Source organism: Nyctereutes procyonoides, unplaced genomic scaffold (genome assembly GCF_905146905.1).
Source record: "Nyctereutes procyonoides isolate TBG_1078 unplaced genomic scaffold, NYPRO_anot_genome, whole genome shotgun sequence".
NCBI classification, from domain to species: Eukaryota; Metazoa; Chordata; class Mammalia; order Carnivora; family Canidae; genus Nyctereutes; species Nyctereutes procyonoides.
Genome location: NW_026575122.1, coordinates 21,526,773 through 21,550,876, shown reverse-complemented (window position 1 = coordinate 21,550,876; position 24,104 = coordinate 21,526,773). Strand labels below are relative to the sequence as shown.

General features: G+C 43.1%; 1 long non-coding RNA gene and 1 pseudogene across 3 annotated transcripts; both read right to left on the bottom strand.

Moving 5' to 3' along the window:
* Window positions 1–627: 627 nt before the first annotated feature.
* Window positions 628–23,266, bottom strand: LOC129516953 (uncharacterized). 3 transcript variants are annotated; one of them, XR_008665903.1, is made up of 7 exons: window positions 23,189–23,266; window positions 16,590–16,654; window positions 8,665–9,005; window positions 8,329–8,423; window positions 7,998–8,123; window positions 6,472–6,587; window positions 628–824 (listed from the first exon to the last, which is right to left on the bottom strand). It is a non-coding gene; the product is annotated as an uncharacterized LOC129516953 (long non-coding RNA). The 3 variants fall into 3 exon arrangements; XR_008665902.1 differs by having other exon boundaries at window positions 8,329–9,005; window positions 16,556–16,654; XR_008665901.1 differs by having other exon boundaries at window positions 8,329–9,005.
* On the bottom strand, window positions 1,534–1,648 carry LOC129517040 (U4 spliceosomal RNA; annotated as a pseudogene).
* Window positions 23,267–24,104: the final 838 nt, after the last annotated feature.

Sequence of the window (24,104 nt, the reverse complement as noted above, 5' to 3'; positions counted from 1 at the left end):
CCGGGGCGGCACCCGAGCCGCCGGGCGGGTTTGAACCACGGCTCTCCCGGAGCGTCTCCAGCACCGCGTGTGCGCCGCGTGTGCCTGAAAACGTTGCCAAATGCACAAGCGGCTCCGCCTCGGTCACTGAGCTCCGATGCTCGTTGTTGAGATTTCATCTAAAGATACAATCCTCTCCTTCAGGTTTAACAGGTTGGTCAGTCGGGCCAGCCTTCACCCTGAGTTTAAAATGCTGCATGTCCTGTCTTCTCCCCCCCCGCCCCACCCGCCCAAGCCACCCCCTGCCCCGCACTCCCCGTAGTTGCTCCCTGACTTGTGGCTTTTCCCAACCCGATGATCACTTGGGCCGCAAGAATCCACGGCCGGTTCTCGCCTCTGCAGCCAGGCTCCCCCGCCGTCCTTCCCTGGCTGCAGTGTGGGTCGGACTTCCCTGGGCTGCGACCATCGCAGATGGGCGGGGAGCCAGGCACCGCTTGCTGCAAAGGGCGGCAGGATTTCTGCCATGGGAGCCAGCGATCGCCCTCCCTTTACTTCCACTAAACAAGTGGCCCGGTGCCACGTTAAACTTTCCAGCTTTAATCATTTAAAAATATATAGACATGTTTTATTTATAGAGCTCCTACTGTTTCTCCGCATATTTTAACATTTCAAGAGCAAACAAGGAAGCAAAGACAAGTGAGAGCCTCCAAGTTATTCCAAGAGTTAGAGTAAGTGGCAATGCCACTGTGGAATCAGACAACCTGATTTGAAGTCCAGCTCTTCCTTGTCCTGGCTTGTGACCTTAGCCAAATTTCTTTGCCCACTCCGTGATGGTTTCCACACCTCTGTAATGACAGTAATAGTAGCTTCTTAGGATTGTTTGGGATTAAAGAAAATGCACATAGAAAGCCCTAAAAAAAAAAAAAAAAAAGTTGGCCAACTATCTTAAGATCTTTATATGATATGAATTTCAACATCCATCAAACTTTTAAAAACCGTTATTCGCTAAAAAGGAGTAAAATTGGCCTGCATTGGACTTCTCCCTTTATGATTACCCATAAGAGTGGGGTTTTCAGAGTGAAATGATGTGCTCAAAAGACAGGAAATACAAAAAAGGAAGTAGTAGGATTGAGAGAAATATGACTAATCCACACACTGGATGATGAACCAAGCACTACAAGATGCCTGCTTCCCTGAGTTAATATGCTCTTACTTCAGTACTGTCCATCTAAATGACATATGCTTCATCCAGATTCAACAAAAAGGTGATTCAGCTCCCACTATTTACCTGGGGCAGTGCCAGGAGCCCCAAGGCCGCAAAGGTGGATAAGGCACTCTCCTTATCCTTGGAGCTAATGCTAGAAGATGGGAGACCTGGTCAACATGCCTCTGGTGTTGAACAACCTGTGTTCTCTGTGCCTTTTAAACCTGCATTCAGGAAGCCCCCCCAGTAAATGTTAATCCCATTTTTCATGATCACATGGTAGGAGACGTGGATCACAGTTTAGTTGTGGAAAAGACATTATCTAGACTAATCCAGACTTTCCTTTTTCCGCCTCTTGGCTGTTCAAATGTTTTATTATTTCTAGGCTAATCTGGACTTTTCAATTAGCAATGATCGTGCCTCGGATAAACCTCATTGGCTACGATACTGCCACTGTGCAAAGCTTAATCTGGACTTTTCATTAAAGGTCAAGGACAGGTGATTGTCTCTTTTACTAGTCCACACACCATAGCTGCCCCATAGCTTGTACCATTATTTATATGAGTCATAATTCAGTAGACAACAAAGCAGAATCTTTGGCACGACAAAGACTTCCCAGTTGAATTTTACTTTATTATTTTGATGAGGCCTCATAGAATTTCCATAATGACAGTGTCTAGTATAGAACAGTCTCTGTTTCCAAATTCCTGATTCTATTCTTGCCCCTCTCTTCTCAGTCCATTCTATGCACTCAAGGACTGGAAGGATCTGGCTTCTGCTTTTTTCTCCCTTGCTGACTTCTAACTCTCCCCCTACCCCCTTCCACCTTCTACTTGCACTGGTCTTGGCTCTGACACGTACTCTCTCTCTCTCTCTCTCACACACACACACACACACACACACACACACACAAGTGTGCTCCTGCGGCTCTTGCCTTAAGGTCCTAGCTGGCTTTCCCTCACCCCTCCTCAAGGAACCCCACCTGGTTGCTCTGTAATGTCTTCTACCATATCACCTCGTGTGAAGGTAAATACTATTCTCTTCACTCCAATAATATTTAGCCGAATTGGATTATCTTCTCTATTTGTCTGTAACTATATCCAAAGTGGGGGCCCTTCTCATTGCCCCCCATTACTACCCTCATGGCTGAAGCCACATCTCCTCTCACCAGGATGACTGCCGTGACCTTTTTAACTGATCCCCTGCTTCGCCTTGCCCACACAGCAGCCAGAGTGATCCTCTGAAATTATCAATTAGATCCTGTCACCCGTCTGCTCGGAAATCCTCTGGAACCTCCCCGTTTCCCTCCAAGTAGAAGACAAAGACTTTACAGTGACCTGGCAAAGCACAGAGTGACAAGTTTGTTCATTCTAAGTTGGACAAAGGAAAAGACTCATTGTTCTTTGGTCCGAGTATAAGTAACAGCCAGAATCTTTGAATCAATCAGTGACAACCTCTCACTCAGAGACAGCTCATCACTATAGAAAGTCAGCCAATCAGCCGCAGCCCCGCTTCGGTAATCCTGTTTCCTTAGCTAAAGGTCAGCTCATCCCCAAACAGTCCAGCTTCTGAAAGTGTGAATCTCTGAGCCTACACTTCCCAAAACACTATGTAAGACCACAGCTTTCTTTGTTCACAGGCTTTGCTTACAATGCAGCCATCCTTTGCTTAGCAAGAAATACATTCAGCACTTTTTATTTGTTTCTCTCAGAAATGAATGGTGGCCTTTTCACCGGGCCAGGCCCTTAGGGATCTATGATCTATCCCCTCTCTGCTTTCCCATTATAACTTGGACTTTTTCCTTTGCTCACTCCACTTCTTGTTCTTATTGCTATCAGGAATGCTCCTGCCTCAGGGCCTTTGCATTTGCTGTTCCATCTGCCTTGTACATTCTTCCCTCAGAAATCCACATAGCTCACTCTCTCAATTCCTTCCATTTCTCAATGAGACTGACCCTGATCACTTATCTAGAAGTTGCAGTTCTAGCTCCCTCTCCCCACTCTCCCTTAACTGCTTTGCTTTATTTTTCAATGACACTCATCACCTTTAATAAACTGTAGAGTTGCCTCATTTATTTTGTTCATGATTTGTCTGTCTTCCCACTAGAACGTAAGCTCTATGAGGACAAGGATGTTTGTTTTGTTTATGCATCCCGAGCACCTAGTAGGTACTCAATAAATATTTTTTATATGAACAGATTTTTAATATTTCACGTTATTAGGATATAAACTCTCTGAGTGCAAAGACCTTGTGTTTGCCACTATATACTTGGTGCCTGGAACAGTGCCTGGCACATAATGGGAGCTTTATAGATATGTATGGAATTGAATGCATAAGCAGGCATTGGATAAAACTGTATTTTAATTGATAATATAAATGACCCTGAAATTACTAAAGCTTGATATGTCATCTCTCTCTGGAGAAACAGTTAATAAACATATTTAAAATTCTTCAAGTTATTATGAAGTGTTAATCACAATATTCAAAACATATTCATCACTATTTCCTCATGGATTAGTGAGTTAATTAAATATCTTTGAAAATATCTTTGATCAACCTGAAAAATCAACAAGATCACTCCTTTCTGGGGCTGCTCAGGCCATGAACTAGAGGAAAACTTGTCTTGAATAGGAAAGAAGGCCGGAAAACTTCCTTTTGGCTTCAACTGTTGGGGATCCTCTGAACTGGTGGCCTTGTCTGCAATCTCTCCTTAATCTACTTCATATAATAACATGGCCAGATTTATCTTCCTGAAACACAGTTCTTATCATGTTGTTACCTTTACAGATCATGAAAAGAGCTCCAATTTATTGCATGTTTACTGTGTATCAGGTGCTTTGCTAAATCCTACATGTCTGTTTTCTCATTTCAGCCATGCAGTGACCTCATGAAATAGGTATTATTATTATCCCCATCTAATACAGACTTGCAAACAGGCTAAGGTCTTCAGAAACCCAGAAATCACACAGCTAGAAGTTGGGGGAACCAAGTCTTAAACCTACGACTCTGTCTTGATCTCACCCCACCGCAGGTTCATTCTGGTCCCAATCCCTCCCATAAAATCCATCCCATTCCTAGGATCTGAACAGACATTTTTCTGAGAAGATATACAGATAGCCCATAAGCACGTGAAAAGAGGCTCAACGTCATTAACCATAAGGGAAACCCACATGAAAACCACAATAAGATTCTACTTCATACTCATTAGTTTAGCTATAATAGAAAAGATAAACAGTCGCTGAGGATGTGGAGAAATCAGAACCCTCATATGCCACTGGCGGGAACACGGTATGGTGCAGCCATTGTAGGAAAGGGTCTGGCAGTTCCTCAAACAGTGCAACATAGAGTCACCAATTGACCCAACAATTCCAACTCCTAGGTATACCCTGGAGGAAAATGAAAAAAAAATAATACACACACACACACACACACACACACACACACACAATATAAATAAATAAATATATATATATATATATATATATATATCCACACAAAACTTACTTGTGAAGGTTCATAGTAGTATTATTCTTATAGCCAAAAAGTGAAAAATCACTCAAATGTCCCTCAACTAATGAATGGATAAACAAGCAACGTCTATCTGTACAATGAAATATTATTCAGTCATAAAAAGGAGTGAAGTTCTTTTTTTTTTAATTTTATTTATTTATTTATGATAGTCACAGAGAGAGAGGCAGAGACACAGGCAGAGGGAGAAGCAGGCTCCATGCACCGGGAGCCCGATGTGGGATTCGATCCCGGGTCTCCAGGATCGCGCCCTGGGCCAAAGGCAGGCGCCAAACCGCTGCGCCACCCAGGGATCCCAAAAAGGAGTGAAGTTCTGATATATGCTCTACATGGATGAACCTTGAAAACATGATGCAAGTTCTTTCGAAGCTGGACACAAGATCACAGAGCATGTGATTTCATTTATATTAAATGCCTAGAAAAGGGGCTTCTGGGCAGCTCAGTCAGTTGAGTGTTCTGCTCTGGTCATGATCTCAGGATCCTGGGATTGAGCCCTGTTTGGGGCTCCACACTCAGTGGGGAGTCGGCTTCGTTCCCTTTCTCTCTCCCTCTCCCTCCACCTCCCCCACTGCTCACACTTTCTCTCTCTCTCTCTCTCTCTCTCAAATAAATAAATAAATCTTTTTAAAAAGGTGTTCTTACCTTTCTAGTCAATAAATGTATCATAAGGATATGTAATGCAGGTAATAAGGTATTCAGAAGAGCATGTTAGCAGTAGAAAAATTGGGGGGAAACCTATGTGGTAGGCAGACTCCAGTATGGCCCCCATGATCCCCACCTCCTGTAGTCACAGTTTTGTGCAATCCCCTCCCCTAGAGTGCGGGCTGGACTTACTGACTCACCTCTAATGAATAGAGTACAGCATGCACAATTAGGTTATAAGAAGACCCTGAATTCTTGAGTAGCCTTCCTCACTTTCTCTTTATAGATAGGCAGATGTCTCCTGATACCAAGATACCTACTGACATCTACCTATTGAGAGTGGGAGAAAGGAACTGATGTCTCCAACCAGCAGCCAGCAGGGAACTGAATTCTACCAATAGCCGAGTAAGCTTGGAAATGGGTCTTCCCCAGTTTGAACCTCAAGATGACCACAGCCCACCCAGCATCTTGGTTGTGTCTTTGAGAAGCCCTGAGCCAAAGCCACTAGCAGATTTTCACCCTACAGAAACTTAAAACTTGTTTCGAACTGTCTTGTTTAGGGGGGAATCTGTCACACAGAAATAGATAACTGATACAAACTAACTGTCTTAACAACTTGAAAATGGTTAAAATATGTCATGAGCTAGAATAGTATACTACTATTTCAAATACTTTTTTTAAATACTACTTTTTATACTACTTAAAAAAAAGACTCTGGTTTGGTGTAGCTTATTTCTTGATGATATCGTCTTGTGGTTTCTTCTGTGGTGGCAGCACTAGAGACAGAGAGGTGGAGAGTAGGAATGCCTGGGTGGCTCAGTGGTTGAACATCTGCTTTCTGCTCAGGGTGTGACCCAGGGTCCTGGGATTGAGTCCTGCATTGGGCTCCCCTCAGGGAGCCTGCTTCTCCCTCTGCCTGTGCCTCTGCCTCTCTCTGTATGTCTCTCATGAATAAATAAGTAAAATCTTGAGAGAGAGAGAGAGAGAGAGAGAGAGAGAGAGAGAGATGAAGAGTAGTACATAGACCAGCAATACATTTTAGAGGTAGAACATTTTTGTTCCAAAAATGGAATAGTTGAAGAAATGGGGTTTCCTCTCAAGGAATTAGCTTGGCTAACCTGAATGGAGGACTCCAGAACTAGACTTCTTTGTATGACATCCTGGTGTGGTCAACTGCCAGTGGGGGACCTTGTGTCCCTGGACCACACAGTCTCTGCTGCCTCAGTCTCCGTACCTGCAAATCAATGCTTTTCCTCAACCGTTTTGGAGATAACACTGTCATGCAAGGTTGTGGGGAGACATGCATTAGTATAAAGTGCTTAGAAGAGTGTCTGAAAATTGAAAATGGAAACATCAAAAAAGGGCCCAGATTGTTAGCCATTGTTACTATGGTTATAATTATTGAGATGAGGACAACTGAAAAAAAAATCAAAACCAAGAATGACATGATAGCCATCAATACTTCTTTATTATAGTCGAATCTTGCCATTTTTTTTAAGATTTTATTCATTCTTGAGACACACAGAGAGAGAGAAGAAAGAGAGACCGAGACAGAGACACAGGCAGAGGGAGAAGCAGGCTCCATGCCGGGAGCCCGACGTAGGACTCGATTCCAGGATCCGATCGCCCTGGGCTGAAAGCAAGTGCTAAACCACTGAGCCCCCCAGGGATCCCCAATCTTGCCATCTTTAAAGGTTATCTAGTTTACCTAGTTATAGTCATTTATATGCTATGTCATCATTAACACCATCATCCCTGTAGATTAGAGGTGTCTGGGGGAGGAATAAAAGGGCAATAAATTTTAATAGGGACTCTAGGGAATGGTCCTACCAGGGAGGGGTGATGAGGCAGGTTGAGCAGCAGGAAGGAACTGCTGTCAGAGGTACCTGAAGGGGAGGAAACTGGAGGCCACATATCTCCCTACCACTTCTGGGTCCAGGATGCTCCTAATGAGCTCCATTAGTGGCTCTAAGCACTGAAAGGATTATGATGGTGCCATATCTCCCATATATGATTTAAAACAAAAAGGATGCTTCATTGTAAAATACATGGAGAAAGTGCCCAAAAGTTTTGGCTTTCTCCAAAAAATGGACACCTTGATACCTTGATATGTTTTTCAATATCAGATTCTTCCTCCCAAATATTTTCCCATTTTGTGTATATATATATATATATATATATATATATATTCCTGCTTTATTGCTATCTAAGCTCATTCTTGGTTTGCATAATAGGTAATTCCACCTGGAAGGTTCTGGCCACTGACAAGGACCTGAGCAAAGTTATCTGGCAGGTTCTGTGGAGGTTATGATCACCTGCCTCAGGACTCTTACACTTCCCCTTGTCTCGGAGTCAGAGACCATGCCACCACCCTACCTTTGTCTTGACACAGATTGAGTCCAATGAGAGCCCTAACCAATCAAAGGATACAAATTATAAGCACAGATTGAATTTACATGACTGAATTTTCCGAGCCTAGAGTGATAGTCTTTTTAAAAGGCATTTATGACCTTGCTTCGAGAAGTTGCTGAGTTTTACAAAACACAAAGGATGTTCCTCCCAACTTGGCATCCCCTGCCTTAATTATCTTTCTTAATTAGCATTGTCCTACCTGGAAAGGCCTCTCCCACCTTGGTTTGCTTACTGAAAATGTCACAGATTCATTTGCCGAATTGCGAAGAAAGGCCTGAAATCTTCTAGCTCAAAGGTTGTGAACTCCTACCCAGCCAGTGCGGTCTTTGGAGGCAGCACACATATTTTTATTTGACCTCTAGAAGGGTTGGAGTGGAGAGTGAAGAATTTAAGTCATTTGGGAGTGACAGTTTCCTTCATTTGCCCCAGACCCCAACCCCTGGCTTCCAGCAGGCTATTCCTCGCATTTCTGTGAACTGACTGCCCCCCTGATGACAGAGCTGAGTTTTGTCCACTGTTGCTGGTTATACCTCCAACTACCCCAAGTAAAAACCCGTCCTTACCCAGGACTGTAAACTTGACACCAAGGAGAGCGGGGTGGGTGTCAGTCCATCTCTGGTCCAAGGGGGAGGAGCCTTCTCTGGCCTGGCCACCAGCCCTAGGGAGAGAGCCAACACACACACACAGAGAAGCAGAGAGGAGAAACAGAAGAGAGTCTGGTCTCTCTGGTTCTTCGTCTAAGCCAATCCAAGTTGAGTTTCCCTCTCTTGAAAAGAAGTGCTGAGTAACATCACGTGTCTAGTCCCTCCCAGGAATAATAACCACAAAGGGGAAGTTAATTTTGTCCATTGTGATGCTGCTTGCCATCTCCTTTTGTCTGCATGAATACACATACCCACCTCTCCACCAGCATTGTGGGTGATACACAATGCAAAAGAAGTCATTACAGAGCTTAGAATGAGGGAGATGAGGGAGACACACTGGCTTGCATCTGAGAGAGCCAAGGAAGGTGGCACGCAGACAGTGGGAGATGCCCTGGAAGGAATCAAGAAGGGGAGAACTGTGAATTGGACTCTCATTTCAGACATTTAATAATAACAGCTCTGGTTACCCATGAGGCAAGCATCCTCTCCATCAGAGAGCTGGCTCCCGGAGGCACTCAGAGACAAAGTGACAGGGTTTGACTCCAGTCTGGGTGACTTCAAAGTTTCATCTTCATTTCACCAACTAGGGTATGTTCCTGGCAAGAAAGGGAAAGCTTCCTATAACATAACATTTTCTCAGGGAAATGGAAATCCAGATGTTGGAGCTGGCAATCCTGCCTGCTCCCTTCTCAGAGTGGCTGGTCAGCTTCATACACCCTCTTTCTTGACATCAATAGGAATTTGAGCTGAATCTACTGGCTCATTTCATTCCTGGTTCTCTGAAAGAGGTCCAGCTGCTTATCAGTCAGAAGGCAGACCTGGGCAAAGGCCCATTCAAATAGATACATCAAACCTATCTGAAAGCAAAATGATGAAAACATTCTTAAATGTCTAGGGCAGGGGTTGGCAAACTATGGCCTGAAGGCCCGTCGCCTATTTTTATAAAGAAAGTTGTGTTGGAACACAGCCACACCATTCGTTCAAGTATTATCTGCGGCTGCTTCCCCATGACCGGGGCAATGAGGAGTTGTGTTGCAGACCTCTAAACTACCTACCACCTGTCCCTTTAAGAAAATGTTTGTTGGTCTAGGGCAATGCTTGAAACCTACAGAAGTACAGAAGTCCGGGGCCTATACAGGAGTTTTTAAGCCACTTCTCCCCAAGCTGAACTGCCCCTTGGATCTGCCCCTCAGACAATATCCTGGTGCTCAGAGAGCAAATGTTATCACATCTAAATCAGCCTTATGTTTTGTTCCCACTCCCACCTTCTCTGCCACTCACTTTAATATTTCCTTCATTTGAATTTTCCACATCCACAGCCTACACAATAAATCTTACCTCTGCCTCCTACTCCTTAAATCACATACTCTCCTTTGCCCAGGCCTGTTTCCACCACCTTCTTCCAACTGTGAAACTCAAGCTCAGAGTTTGGTCAACAAGGGAGGTATCAGCAGAGAAGAGTGGGCTGGTGTATTTATTTCCTCTGTTATTTCCTGGTGGAAGCTGTGGGTTTGCGGCTTCCTCCTATCAAAGTACAGTCCTGTCTGGGCAGCCCCTTCCATTCAGCTACTCTCCATAGATTCTGGAACTATTCAGTCTCCTGGCTCCTTGAGACCTCTGGGTACTAATGGTTTCCTGATGTTGTAAATGTAGGGGAAATACAGTCTCCTATGGGTTTTCCTAAACCCTGCTCACATCTTTGGCCCTCTGTATATCTTTGGATAAATGTCTCTTTGGATCCTTTGCACATTTTTTAAATTGGGTTATTTATCCTTTTTATTGAGTGGTAAGAATTCTTTATATATTCTGGGTATAAATCTGCCATCAGATACAGGATTTGCAAATACCTTTTTTCATTCTATGGGTTGTTGTTTTTTTGTTCCTGTTTTTTTTTTTTTAAGATTTTATTTATTTATTTATTAGAGAGAGAGAGAGAGAGAGAGAGAGAGAGAGGCAGAGAGACAGGCAGGGGAGAAGCAGGCTCCACACAGGGAGCCCAACATGGGACTCGATCCCGGGTCTCCAGGATCAGGCCCTGGGCTGAAGGCCAGGCTAAACTGCTGAGCCACCCGGGCTGCCCACCCAGGCTGTCCTCTTCTGTGCTTTTGAAGGACATCATCAAGAAAGTAAAAAAACAAATATAGGCCTGGGCACCCGGGTGGCTCAGTGGTTTAGCCTGGCCTTCAGCTCAGGGCCTGATCCTAGAGACCCGGGATCGAGTCCCACGTTGGGCTCCCTGTGTGGAGCCTGCTTCTCCCCTGCCTGTGTCTCTGCCGCCCTCTCTCTCTCTCTCTCTCTGTGTGTGTGTGTGTCTTGAATGAATGAATAAATAAATAAAATCTTCAAAAAAAAAAGCATAGATTTTCATTTTCATGAAATACAGTTAAATCTATTTTTTTCTCTAATGCTTTTGGTGCTGTATCTAAGAAGACCTTGCCTAACCTAATGTTTCAAAATTTGCTCCTGTGTTTTCTTCTAAGAATAACTTTTACATTTAGGTCAGTTTGGAGTTGATTTTTGGGAATGGTGTAAGGAGGGATCTAGCTTCATTCTTTTACATGTGAATATCCAGTTGTTACAGCACTGTTTGTTGAAAAGAGTAGTATTTCGTCATTGAACTGTCTTGGCACAGAAACAACAAACAGAAAATCAATTAGCCATAAACATGAGGGTTTATTCCTGGACTTTCAATTCTGTTCCATTCATCTATATGTCTTTCTTTATGGCAGTATCACACTGACTTAGTAATCCATTTTTTTTAAAGATTTTATTTATTTATTCATGAGAGACACAGAGAGAGAGAGAGAAAGGCAGAGACAAAGGCAAAGGGAGAAGCAGACTCCATGCAGGGAGCCTGACGTGGGATTTGATCCCAGGTCTCCAGGATCACGCCCTGGCCCACAGGCAGCGCTAAACTGCTGCACCACCAGGGCTGCCCTAATAATCCATTTTTAATGTATTTTGCAATGGTATCAATTCACAATGGATTGAAAAAGAGAAACCCCACTGTGTGTGTGTGTTTTTTCCTGCAACACCAACAAGCAATTCTCCAACAACAGCTGAATGTCACAACTCAACTGAATTCTAAACCTATCTCCCTGAAGATAGTGTCAGAGGCCACAGGTCAAGGGTTCAATCCCACAAGACTGTCTGTACTCCCTTCAAGTTGCCAGTCAGAAGTCCATGTTGTCACTTGCACTTCTGACCATGGACTATAGATTGGAGATTTCCACGACCACCTCCTTGGGTTCAATTAATTTGCTAGAACAGCTCACAGAACTCAGAGAAACATTTACTTACATTGACCAGTTTATTATAAAGGATATTATAAAGGAAACAGATGAATAGAGCGAGGAGAAGCCTAGGGCAAGCTGTGTCCGATGGGGCACAGAGCTTCTGTGGCCTCTCTAGAGGCGCCACTCCCAGCACTTCCCCATATTTGCCAACCTGGAAGCTCTCTACACCCAGACCTACTGGGGTTTTATGAGGCTTCATTACATAGGCATGGTTGATTAAATTTTGGCCACTGGTGATTGAACTCAATCTCTAGCTCCTCTCTCCTCTCTGAAGGTGGGGGAGAGTCCAATTCTCTAATTACCTGGTTGGTTCTCCAGGCAATCAGCTCCCATCCTTTGTGGCTTTCCAAAGTCACTCAATGACATAAACTTGGATGTGTTTGAAAGGGATTTGTTAAAAACATCAAGACACTTTTATCCTCTTCTTACTTAAAAAATTCTAAGGGTTTTAGGAAGACCAAATACCTATTTCTTATACTAAACCTGGGACACCTGGGTGCTTCAGTGGTTGAGTGTCTGCCTTTGGCTCAGGTCATGATCCCCAGGTCCCAGGATTGAGTCCCACATCGGGCTCCCCACAGGGAGCCTGCTTTTTCCCCTCTGCCTCTGTCTCTGCCTCTCTCTGTGTCTCTCATGAATAAATAAATAAAATCTTAAAAAAAAATCATGAAACCTAACTGGATCCTCACCACAAATAGCTTGAGACACCTGTCAGGTGAATTCTCCCTGCCTCCTCCCAACTGATCTAGATGCGACTGTGAGTGATGCAGCATGAGGCAGCACATGCTCGTTCCCTCATACAGCCTTCCCAGTAGCATTGTAATTGTGTAGCATTCTGTCTTCTTATCTTCACCATGAATTCTTGGAAGGCTAGGGCATCTTTTGTTATTCCTAGCATAGGAACAAATATAGACACTCCATAAGTGTTAGTTAAATGAATATATAAATGAATAAAATGATTTTTTTCCCCATGGGCAAACTAAGAAAACAGCCTTCACATTTGGATTTGAGGATTGTGAACAGAGCTTGGTTTACACACATTGAGATGCCCTGATAGAGTGTTTCTTAAGCATCTGTAGAAATGCTATGTTAGCCAAAACAGGGAGAGAAGGGAGAATCCTATGCTCCAATGAGATTGAAAATTCTGAGTTCAAAAGTAAGTGGGGAAAAAATTATTTTAATTGCAGGGCTTTTTAGAGCTTGTATTATATAATGTGCATCATGACTCTCTAATTTGCTTGCAGCATTTCCCTTTTCTGGAAAAATATTCCTCTGGGACTACTGTTCTGTGGGCCACATTTTAGGAAATGCTTATCTTATCTCCATATTTGAATTTAAAAGAAGATGAAACCATCCTTTGCATTAGGTGAAGTTCAACAAACATTTACTGAGTGCCTACCCTGTGTCCTAGGACCCAGATGGTGCACTGCACAATGCCAAGGAGCACCACTCACTTAGACTCTAACGAATGGGATCCTCTGGAGTTGTGCAACATGTTGGCTCACCCCACTTCCTACACCTGTCATATCTCATTTTCCATTTTAACTCATTCCCCACCACACCATACTACCACCACGCTCACAGTGTGCCTAGCACACTTGACTATTTCACATCATAAGAACTGTAGAAAACTTAATTTTTGCACCAGCCCTCTCTCACTTGGAATGAACGAATCACACCATAAATATTTACAAGATAAAATGCAGTCTGGCTTTGTCCTTTTCTTGTTTTTCTTCTTGGTGATATCAGGCTGTGTTTCTAGTGCTGAGTCCTATTTGCCTTGGGCCATTTTAAAATTGCCTAAGCTAGATAGGATTGAGCAGTCCAACTGTTGAATTCCAGAGACCTCTTAAGGTTCTAAGGGCAGTGCAGCGACCATAGAGGCAATTCAGCCAGGAGCCACTTACTTACTCACTAACGAAGGAAAGAACCGATGCTGGAAGGCCTGAGCCTTTGGAGTTGTCAATACACTTGCATATGAGATCACAAAACCAAAGTCCTTCAGGCTTGCTATCAATACAGATTTTTAAATACATATTTTGTAGGAAAAACTGATCTGTGGGGATGCTTGGGTGGCTCAGCGGTTTAGCCCCTCCCTTTGGCCCAGGGCCTGATCCTAGAGTCCCTGGATGGAGTCCCACATTAGGCTCCCTGTGTGGAGCCTGCTTCTCCCTCTGCCTATGTCTCTGGCTCTCTCTGGCGCTCTCTCTCTCTCTCTCTGTCTCTCATGAGTAAATAAATAAAATCTTTTTTAAAAAACCTGATCATGGGGATCCCTGGGTGGCGCAGCGGTTTGGCGCCTGCCTTTGGCCCAGGGCGTGATCCTGGAGACCCGGGATCAAATCCCACTTCGGGCTCCCGGTGCATGGAGCCTGCTTCTCCCTCTGCCTGTGTCTCTGCCTCTCTCTCTCTCTCTCTCTGTATGACTATCGTAAATAAAAAAAATTAAAAAAAATTAAAAAAAAATTAAAAAACCTGATCTGCAAATTCAAAGTTTCCCTGTTCTTTTGATCTTTAAGTCGGTCTATGTTTATCTTTTTTATTTGTTGGTTCATTACAGAATTCTCATTAAATCCTGCTTAGAATGCACTCTTATCCCATTTTCAGAGTTACCTTTCAGGAGGGTTCACAGCTAGTAGCTCTCCCTGGCCAGTGAGGGCCCAGGGAAGATTATACCCTGTCCCTTCCTCCTAGCTCAAAACACTGTAGATTAGCTGATAATAAAACCAATGCACAGGATGGCCCCAAGTGGAAGATAAGACACCACAAGATGATGGAGGGGCATGAGGGAGTCCGGGGGCCCCTGGCCTGACTGCCTGCCTGCAGTGTTGGAAGAATCCATGGGCAGACCTTGGGCAGGCCTTTCAGTTTTTCTATTGCCCACTGGTTGAACTATTGCCATACCCAGGTGGTCACGACACAGAAGCTAGATCTAGGAATCCCACTGAATAGAATCTTTCAAAGTCCTCAGGCACAGACTGAACTTTATCAGTGAGGACTGGGAAGAAGGTTTGAAGTGAGATGTGTTCGGACCTTCTTGTGGCCTTTCTCTGGGCCACATGCTATATGAATTCTGACCAAAGGGTGGCCAGGCAGCCTGTGAGCCATGGTGGTGGGGGTGGGGGGTGTGGAGGAGGGAGAACGGGAAAGCCAAAACGCATTCTCTAAATGCAAACCAATAGTAGCTGTTCAAAACAGAATCCACGATCAGAACAGACTGGAGTCCACTTAAGAAGGTGAGTTGTGGATATACTAAAGGAGGCTGATGGAAGCAATCCAGGATGTTGAAAGTTGACAAAACCTAGAGATCTGCAGGACGAGGATTAGGCTTAAGTACACCAGATAATTCATCAATTTCTGCCCTAGGTTTTGGGCTGCGTTGTATACTGGGCAGAAGAGGCTCTGGGCATAGAGCTTGTGACATACTTGGGCCTATGAAAATATTTGGGACCTTGCAAAAAAATATTGCTCTAAAATGCAAAGAAAAAAGCTCGAAAAGTTAATAAATGTTAAATAAATGTGTGCGAAGTATCACATTTGTCAACTTTGTAAGTTGTTCAATCTAGTGTTCATAAATCTGTTCTTCTACAGGAAAATAATTCACAGGTTAACATAATAGTTAAGAGCATAGGCTGTAGAACCAAATTGCCTGTATTCAAATCCTGACTCCTCCATTTACTGTGTGACTTTCATCGAGTTACTCAATCTCTCTGAGCTTCAAGTTTTCTCCTTCTTTGTAATCCTATGTAAAAAATGGGAAAATTATGCCACCAACCTCAAAGACTGTCGACAAGATTTAAAAGAGCAAGGCACTCAGTTTGGTACATTCTAAATACTGGATATGTACTAATTGCTGTTATTACCATTATTTTCCCACTTGGAAAGCATTCCAAAATATGAATGGATTTCTAACAAATCATAGCTAAATTAAATGAGCTACTCAAGTAATTTCAAAACAAAATTCTAAAAACCCTTTCCAAAGGATTTCTTAAAACATTTTAGCAATGAAATTTCCAAGCAAATACAAATGTAAAGGAAATAGTATATAATGAACCTCTGGACCTTTCACTCAGCTTCAACAGTTATCAACTCATAGATACTCTTGTTTCACCTATACCTTTACCCCTTCCCCTGCCCCTCAACCCAGGATCATTTTGAAAAAAAAAAAAAAAAGTCAGACACCCTATCATTTCATTTGTAAATATTTCAACTAAAACGTAAAACCCAAAACCCAAAACCCAAAAATAACATAAAAAAGTAATGCCATCAAATATCTAGCCAGTGTTAAAACTTTTGTGCTTATTTATAGAATTGATTTTTTAATAGTGTCTGAATCAGGATCCAAATAAAGTCAATTCATTGCAAATGACTATCTCAAGTACTCTTAATCTATAAGTTTTTGCCTTCATCTCCCTTTTACTTACAGTTTTTCTTGTTGAATAAACCAGGTTGATTGTCTTCTGGAATTTACTATAGTCTGGATTTTGCTATTTGGCACCTCATGGCATCATTTAACATGTCCTTCTAAGACTGTACCTACTTGTAACTAATAACAGTCTAGTTACTTGATTGGATTTAGATGCAAGTATTTTGAAACCTCCTTCAGAGGTGCATCCATTAGGGCCACACCACATCTGGTTGTCATTCTTTTTGAGATATTTGCGACAATTGGTGATCTTTGCTTAGATCCATTAATTCATTAAAAGTTGTAAAATGGTGATATTTTATCATTCCTTTAATAGTTGGGATACTATAAAAAGAAATACCCCGTCATCAATTATTTGGTTATCCTGAAGTGGAGTTTGTGTAGAAAAGGCAAGAGAAATGTTTGATTCTTTCCTTTTACTTACTAGTTTTCAAAATCATGACTTGGTGCTCTAGTACCTTTTGATGGTGCCCCAAGAGTGTCGGTGGTTATCTTGGTCTTAGTTCTTCACAGTGTGGTTATGCTGGCAATGAAAAAGTTCACATGCAGTATTAGATATTGCTTTTTTATCATTTAGTTCTTTTTATAATTACATAAAGTATTACATGCTTCCTTGAATCTACAAAACAAAGTATATTGAAAGAAGTGTAGCTTTTATTTCTGTTCTATTTTGTTTCTTCCCTTTTTCGATAGAAAATTGCTTGTTGGGGAGCCTGGGTGGCTCATTCGGTTAAGCATCTCAGGTCATGATCCCAGGGTCCTGGGATGGAACCCCGGTTCAGGCTCCCTGCTCAGTGGGAAGCCTGCTTCTCCCTCTGCCTCTCCATCTGCTTGTGCTATCTCTGTCAAATAAAGAAATAAAATCTTAAAAAAAAAAAACAAAAACAAAACAAAACAAAACACAACACAACTGTTCCTTTTGATGATGGTATGTAGTTCCAGTGCCCTTTCCTGTTCCAAATTAGTAAATATACACATTTATCGTTGTATCCCCCTCTTTTTATAGAACCATTGGTATAATCTACTCACTTGTCTCCATTTTGATCAAATAACAGTTACAGCAAAACCCAAAAAGTATATTTAATGTGTGATGTGGTTGGGTGCTATTCTAATTTTGCCATAACAGGTAGGCAGGCCTACAACAGTTCAGAAAAAGTCAAGCCAGCTGCTTTTATCTTCCCACCCAGACAAAATCTACCTCAAAGTCAGGCCAGTTTGAGGTCAATAGAGAGACTGCAATCAGCTGGCTGAACGTGGGAAGCATCCTGGAAGGGCAAGGAAATGCAGCTCTTCCCAGAAGCAGTTCTTGTGAGGGTCAGGGTGCAGAGTTGAGTCTTCAACAACAGACCTTTGTGATGGGTTAGGAATTGAGGACCCTCCCAACTCTCAGAAGGCAAGGTGGAGGCTCCCCTTAGGGGAACCACACTGGCTATTTGTATCTGATAATAACAGCACGTTAGAATGAATACTCCCGGGTAATCTTGTTTTGTTTTTTTGTTTGTTTACAGACTCAAAACAATCCCATCTAAAGCTATTAGGGATAAGCACTGAGTGTTATACTATATGTTGGCAAATTGAATTTGAATTAAAAAAATGTAAAAAACAAAAGCGATTAGGGATGTGGATTATCAGAGCTGGAGATGGTCGTTCCACGTAGTGAACAGGAGGCGGGTGGGGGCAGGCGGGGGCGGGGCCCGGACGCAGGCGCCCGAGGCCCGCGGGGCTGGGGTCAGGTGGCCCATCTCGCAGGTCAGGTCGGACCTTTACCTTACCGGGTCCCAGCCAGCTCATCTCAGCCTCTTCCAGCCAGACGTTTTGTCGGGCTAAGCCAGCTCTCCCCACCTCCCTCTGGGCCCTCAGAAAGCTGAGAAGGAGGCCAGGTCAACGGAGCAGAGCCAAGGAAGGGAAGGGGAAAGGGCAGGGTTAGGTTTTTTAGTAACTAAATGGAAATGAGACCGCCAAGGCAAGCGAGGGTCCAAGAACAGATTTTATTGCAGGCACCCTCGGGCGAGGTTCCACACTCATGGGGGAAAGAGTGAGTCGGGGAAGTCGCGCCAAGACAAGGTGCTAGGGGGTTTACATAACGTTGTAAGGCAGACCGGTTGGCTCTGTTGGTTGGCTCATATGCAAAGGAAGGATTGCAATCCAACCAGTCAGAGTGACCCTCACTATGCAAAGGAAGGATTGCAGTTTGGCCAGTCAAAGGTGACTTCCTCCTCTGGGGTTTGAAGGGCATTGGGTTCGGTTGGGGAAGTCCAAAGGAGAGGTCTAAGGGTCTGCATCAAGCTGTCAGCAGGTCATTGGTCCATTGGCGTCCCAGGTGGAGGTGGTGACAGGAACCTCAGCCATTTTGGGGTATCCGCCATCTTGAGGAGTTTCCCTTCCCGCCTGGCCCCAACAGGCAGGAGGCAAGCTAGAGTAGTCTGGAGAATAGCCCTCTTCTGCAGTTTCAGGCTGCATCTTTGTGACCAGGCCTTGCTGGGAGATCTTGTCTTCTACAAAACATCTGCCCTCTCTTGTTCTAAAATCTGATTTATTTGCTCAGACTACCTTTGGTCTTCACTTAAAAGTGTATTTCCCCTGCTTTAAATATGACCCCATTTCTAATGAGAAGAGAAGAACATGGTAATTTGACTGTAGATAAGGCTCTGCCAGTGGGAAGAGCCTTTTGCTGTGTCTTTTGCTGAAGAAAAAGGGTACAAGATAAATGATTATGGACAAAAGCACATGGATTAGGGCATATCCTATGTGGAATTCTATGTGGCCTGAAAAAGACGAAGGAAGACCTACATGTAATGATGTGGAAGGATATACATGGTATATTAATGGTTACAAAATAAATCAAGTTGCAAAATGGTATGTATGTTGGTAAATGTACTAGTAAGGCTCATAGTGAACTGTTATCAAAAGTTCTTTCTGGGAAGTGGGATTGGAGGGTAACTGTATCAGTGGCAATGCTTTCTGCTGCAAGTAAAGAAAACCCCAACTCTGTGGCTCATGCGATAAGGGAATTTATTATCTTGTAAAACAAGAAGTCCATGGGGAGAAGGATTCTGGGGTTTACTAACTCAGCTGCTCAGGAGATCACTGGGGACCCCGGTTCTTTCCATCTTTTGGCATTGCCATTGTCAGCAATTAGGCTTTGTTCTCAGGCAGCTCCCCTCTTGGGGGAGAGGTACAGTAGTTTCAGGAGAAACACTCAAACTCTACGTCCCTGACAGAGAAGGTCAAAGTCATCTGCAGAGGAGCCCCAGGTCTCCCAGAAACAAGCTTGTCTCAGTATCCCTGTCACACTCCCTCATGTCTGGAAGCAGCCCCTGGGAAGCAGTGGCTCAGAGGCTCAGACACTGCAGCAACCTTCTTTCACTCATGCTCCCTGTAGCTGCAGATCTGAGAGGACATTCTCATGACATCCACAAGCACTCTCTTTTAAGAACACATGCTGCAGCTGATGTCTCCTATATGTCACATACGTCACATGTCCCTGTCTCAGCCAACAAGACCACTATGATTGATTTAAAAATAAATCAATCAGAACCACACCTTAGACTCAGCTAGTGCCCAGCTCCCTGGAATCATTTGGCTATCATTCTTTTTTTTTTTTAAAGCAGCTCAGTTTTTATTTTTTTTTATTTATTTATGATAGTCACACACACACACACACACACACACACAGAGAGAGAGAGGCAGAGATATAGGCAGAGGGAGAAGCAGGCCCCATGCAGGGAGCACGACGTGGGATTCGATCCCAGGTCTCCAGGATCACGCCCTGGGCAAAAGGCAGGCCCTAAACCGCTGCGCCACCCAGGGATCCCTTGGCTATCATTCTTATCGGAGGATAAGAAACTGAAAAAATTTGTTCTTATTGGAGGATAAGAAACTGAAGAAAAATTGTTCTTATCGGAGGATAAGAAACTGAAAAAAAAAAAAAATCCAGGCTCTGTTAGGAAGAAGGAAATGGGGAATGAATATTAGGTAAATAAACTGTAGTGCCTGCTAAAATGAGGGGGAACTTTTAAATCTGTATATTTCTGTGTAGTTTGGATTTCTATGAGTTTATCTTACTTATATAATAGTTATTTTGGTTGGGTGAGTTGAGACTGAGACTTGGCACCAGAAAGAAAAATATTTGATTACATGTCTATGATTTATACTCTGTAATCTTGGGCAAGTAATTTAACATCTTCAAATCTTTATTATTAAGAAAGTTTAAAGTAATTCTCAAGTTGCAAAAAAAGGACAGAAAACATTAAAGAGATATGGGTTTCTCTTCTGTCTTGGGAAGCAAATTATTTCCTATCTGTAAAGACTTAGAAATATATGTGTTAGATTAAGCTACTTGAGGTTTGTTATTGTTTTAATATTTCAGAGAACTGGAAAAATGCAGTCCTTCTCTAAGCATGTTAAAGAAAGTCAAAATGACTTCTTTTTAACAAGTTGAGTAAAATGTCCTTCTGTTTCCTCTCAACTAGTTTGTTGTTTGGAATGATAAAATAATATTTTTCCCAAAAAGTTAGGAGATTTGGGTATGACGTTGCACAGCGATGTTTTTAGGTTTGTTTATTTATACATGTATTTATTTATTTAAATTCAATTTAATTAGCATACAGTGTGTTAGGGATGCTTGGGTGGCTCAGAGGTTGAGTGTCTGCCTTGGCTCAGGGCATGATCCGGGAATCCTGGGATTGAGTCCCACATCAGGCCTGTGGGGAGCCTGCTCCTCCCTCTGCCTGTGTCTCTGCCTCTCTCTCTCTCTGTGTGTGTGTCTCTCATGAGTAAATAAATAAAATATTTTTTAAAAAAACCATAAAGTGTATTATTAGTTTCAGAAGTAGAATTTGGTGATTCATCAGTTGCACATAACACCTAGTCTTCATTTCATCTTGTACCCCCCTAAACTCTATCCCCCAGTTACCTCGTCCTCCCACTCCCCTCCCCTCCAGCAACCCTCAATTTGTTTCCTAGAATTAAGAGTCTCTTATGGTTTGTCTCCTTCTCTGTTTTCATCTTATCTTTCCTTCCCTTCCCATATGTTCATCTGGTTTGTTTCTTAAATTTCACATATGAGTGAAATCATATATTTATCTTTCTCTGACTGACTTACTTCACTTAGTATAATATGCTCTAGTTTCATCCACATCATTGCAAATGACAAGATTTTGGTGTTTTTTGATGGCTGAGTAATATCCCATAGTGTGTGTGTGTATATATATATATATATATACCATCTCTTCTTTATCCATTTATCTCTTGATGGACATCTGGTTCTTTCCATATTTTGGCTATTCTTGATAATGCTGCTAGAAATATTGGGGGTGGCTGCATGGCTATTTTGAAAATGATCAGTTTAATTTATTCATATACTTATATCTAATCTTGGTTCTTAATCATTTAAGATTGAATGGAAGCCCATTCTTTTAATATCACTTTGAGTTACCTTCTAAGAAAACTGGAAAATTAGAGATCCATCATTAAATAGTAGATTAAGGTTTGGATATCTTCTGAGAGATGTGGAAGTTGCAGAGATGAAGTGGTCTTTAGTCTAGGAAGTGATGTAAGAATTCAGATCTACCCCCAAATTGTGGTGAGATCTTCAGAGTAATTTACCTTTCCTGCTTTTAAGTTTCCTCATTTGCAAAACAAAAATAGTTAAACTGTTTGAGGATTACACCCTATCAGTTATCTATTGATGCATAAAAAACTACCCTAAAATGTAGTGGCTCAAAACAGCAATCCTTTAATTTGCTCAGAGATTCTTTGTGCTAGTAATTTGGACTGAGTTCAGCTAGACAGATTTTCTGAACTAGGTAGTCTTTCTGCTGGGTTCATCTGAAGTCACTCTTGTCGGTTGGCTGGGAGATGATTGACCTAGGAGACCATGCTGGGATGCTCATCTCTGCTCCTTAATTTCCAGTAAACTAGTTTAGGCTGGGATCCCTGGGTGGCGCAGCGGTTTAGTGCCTGCCTTTGGCCCAGGGCACGATCCTGGAGACCCAGGATTGAATCCCACGTCGGGCTCCCTGCATGGAGCCTGCTTCTCCCTCTGCCTGTGTCTCTGCCTCTCTCTCTCTCTGTGACTATCATGAATAAATAAATAAAATCTTTAAAAAAAAAAAAACTAGTTTAGGCTTCCTCACATGCCTTGCTCTGACAGCAAGAGAAGAGACAGCAAGCCCAGTGGTCAAGGGCTGCATCATGTCTCCTAATGTCCCATTGCTCAAAGCAAGTCACGGGGCTACACGAAAGATCAGTGTGGGAGGGGTCTACCCACAAGGTTGGCTACAGGGAAATCTCCCTGAGTGAGAACCACTGTTGTAGCAATCTACCACTGGGATATCACATAAGTCAATCAGCAGGTATGAAGATACATATTGTAAACTTTAAAATACCAAGTGAATTATAGTCATAACCCCTTGATGCCAACACAAGTGTTGTTACTCAGGGTGCAAAAACTTGGGGAAAAGAGTGATTTGTGAACTCAAAATGAAGCTTATCAATATATCAAAATTTTTGTTACTTTGAAAATGCTCTCCCCAGAGGAAGGAGCTGTGAACAGTCCCACTTATTTTTTTAAAAAAGATTTTATTTATTTATTCATGACAGAGAGACAGAGGCAGAGACACAGGCAGAGAGAGAAGAAGCCTCCATGCAAGGAGCCAGATGTGGAACTCCATCCAGGGACTCCAGGGTCACGCCCTGGGCCAAAGGCAGGTGCGAGACCACTGAGCCACCCAGAGATTCCCCGAACAGTCCCACTTAGAATCCAACTTCAGTTTGACCCCTCTTCCTAGGAAGTTCTCTGCTCCCTATCTCTTCATTTCTTCTCATTGCGCCCGAATCAATTGCCTTCATACACTTAACACCGTTTATAAAGTTTAACGATACACATGTTTGTCATCCTTCTGCCCCAGGACGGTATATGGAAAGCTGCTTGATGACAGGACCGATGCTGGTTCCATCCCCCCCTTATGCCCGGCATCCAGCACAGGATCTGGCACACAATAGGAGCCTAATAAATATTTGTGGAGAAGTGAATGAAATGAAAAGCTACACTTACACAACAAGTATCTTCTGATGTTGTTTCCCGGGGTCAGGCTTCTTCTGTTCTGAGAACACAATGAACTTTGTCTCTTATGGATGATTCATTCTATCAATAATTTGCCAGGGGTTGCAACTCATGTCTCTACCTCCCTCTTCTGTAAATCAGTTCTTCCCTCAGCTGTGGCAGAACCAGATCCCGTGGATTTTACCTGAGCTCGCCTCTGGAATCCCACCCTTACTCCCCGCTGTCTTAGGGGTCTCTGTCACTCCTTACTGGGATTCCCACCCTGGATTGCTAACTGGGCTCCTTGCCAACAGTCTTTCCCAATCCTGCCTCACCTCCCCCTTAGCTGTTCCAGAGATCATGGTGAAAATATTTGAAAAACTAATTCAGGGGTTAAAGACCTCCCCTGCTCTCCTGAACCTAGAGATAAGGTCAAGTTCAAATAATTTGGCATGAGGTTCAAGGAGTCTCCCCTGGGGCCCCTCCTCAGGCTCCTCTCCTGCGACCTCTCTTCCCCCCATGCAGCCTCTGCCCGGAAGGTTCCAGTACTGAATGAACATGCCTCCCCTGCTGCAACACCATAATTTGATGCCAGGCATCTCCTTAACAGGGCCTGTCTTCACTGCGCCCCCTGCAGCCAGCAGTCTCCCTCCTGACTCAAGATCTCATTCTCCGGAAGCCTGTTCAGTCTCCATAGTTCCTATCGCTATGAAAATCTTCATCTTAACGTGTCCAAAGTCCACAGTCACAGCCTCTGATGCTGCTGTTTCCAGCAAGGGAGGAGTGTTGTTGGGAGAGATGAGGGAAGGAAGGAGGAAAGGAAAAAATTGGAAGAAAAAAAAAATTGTGTCCCACCGTTGGCACCCCATCCCTGACTTCCTTCCTTCTGCCCCCCTGTTCCACTAAGTTCCTCTGAAAGGCCTTTGGT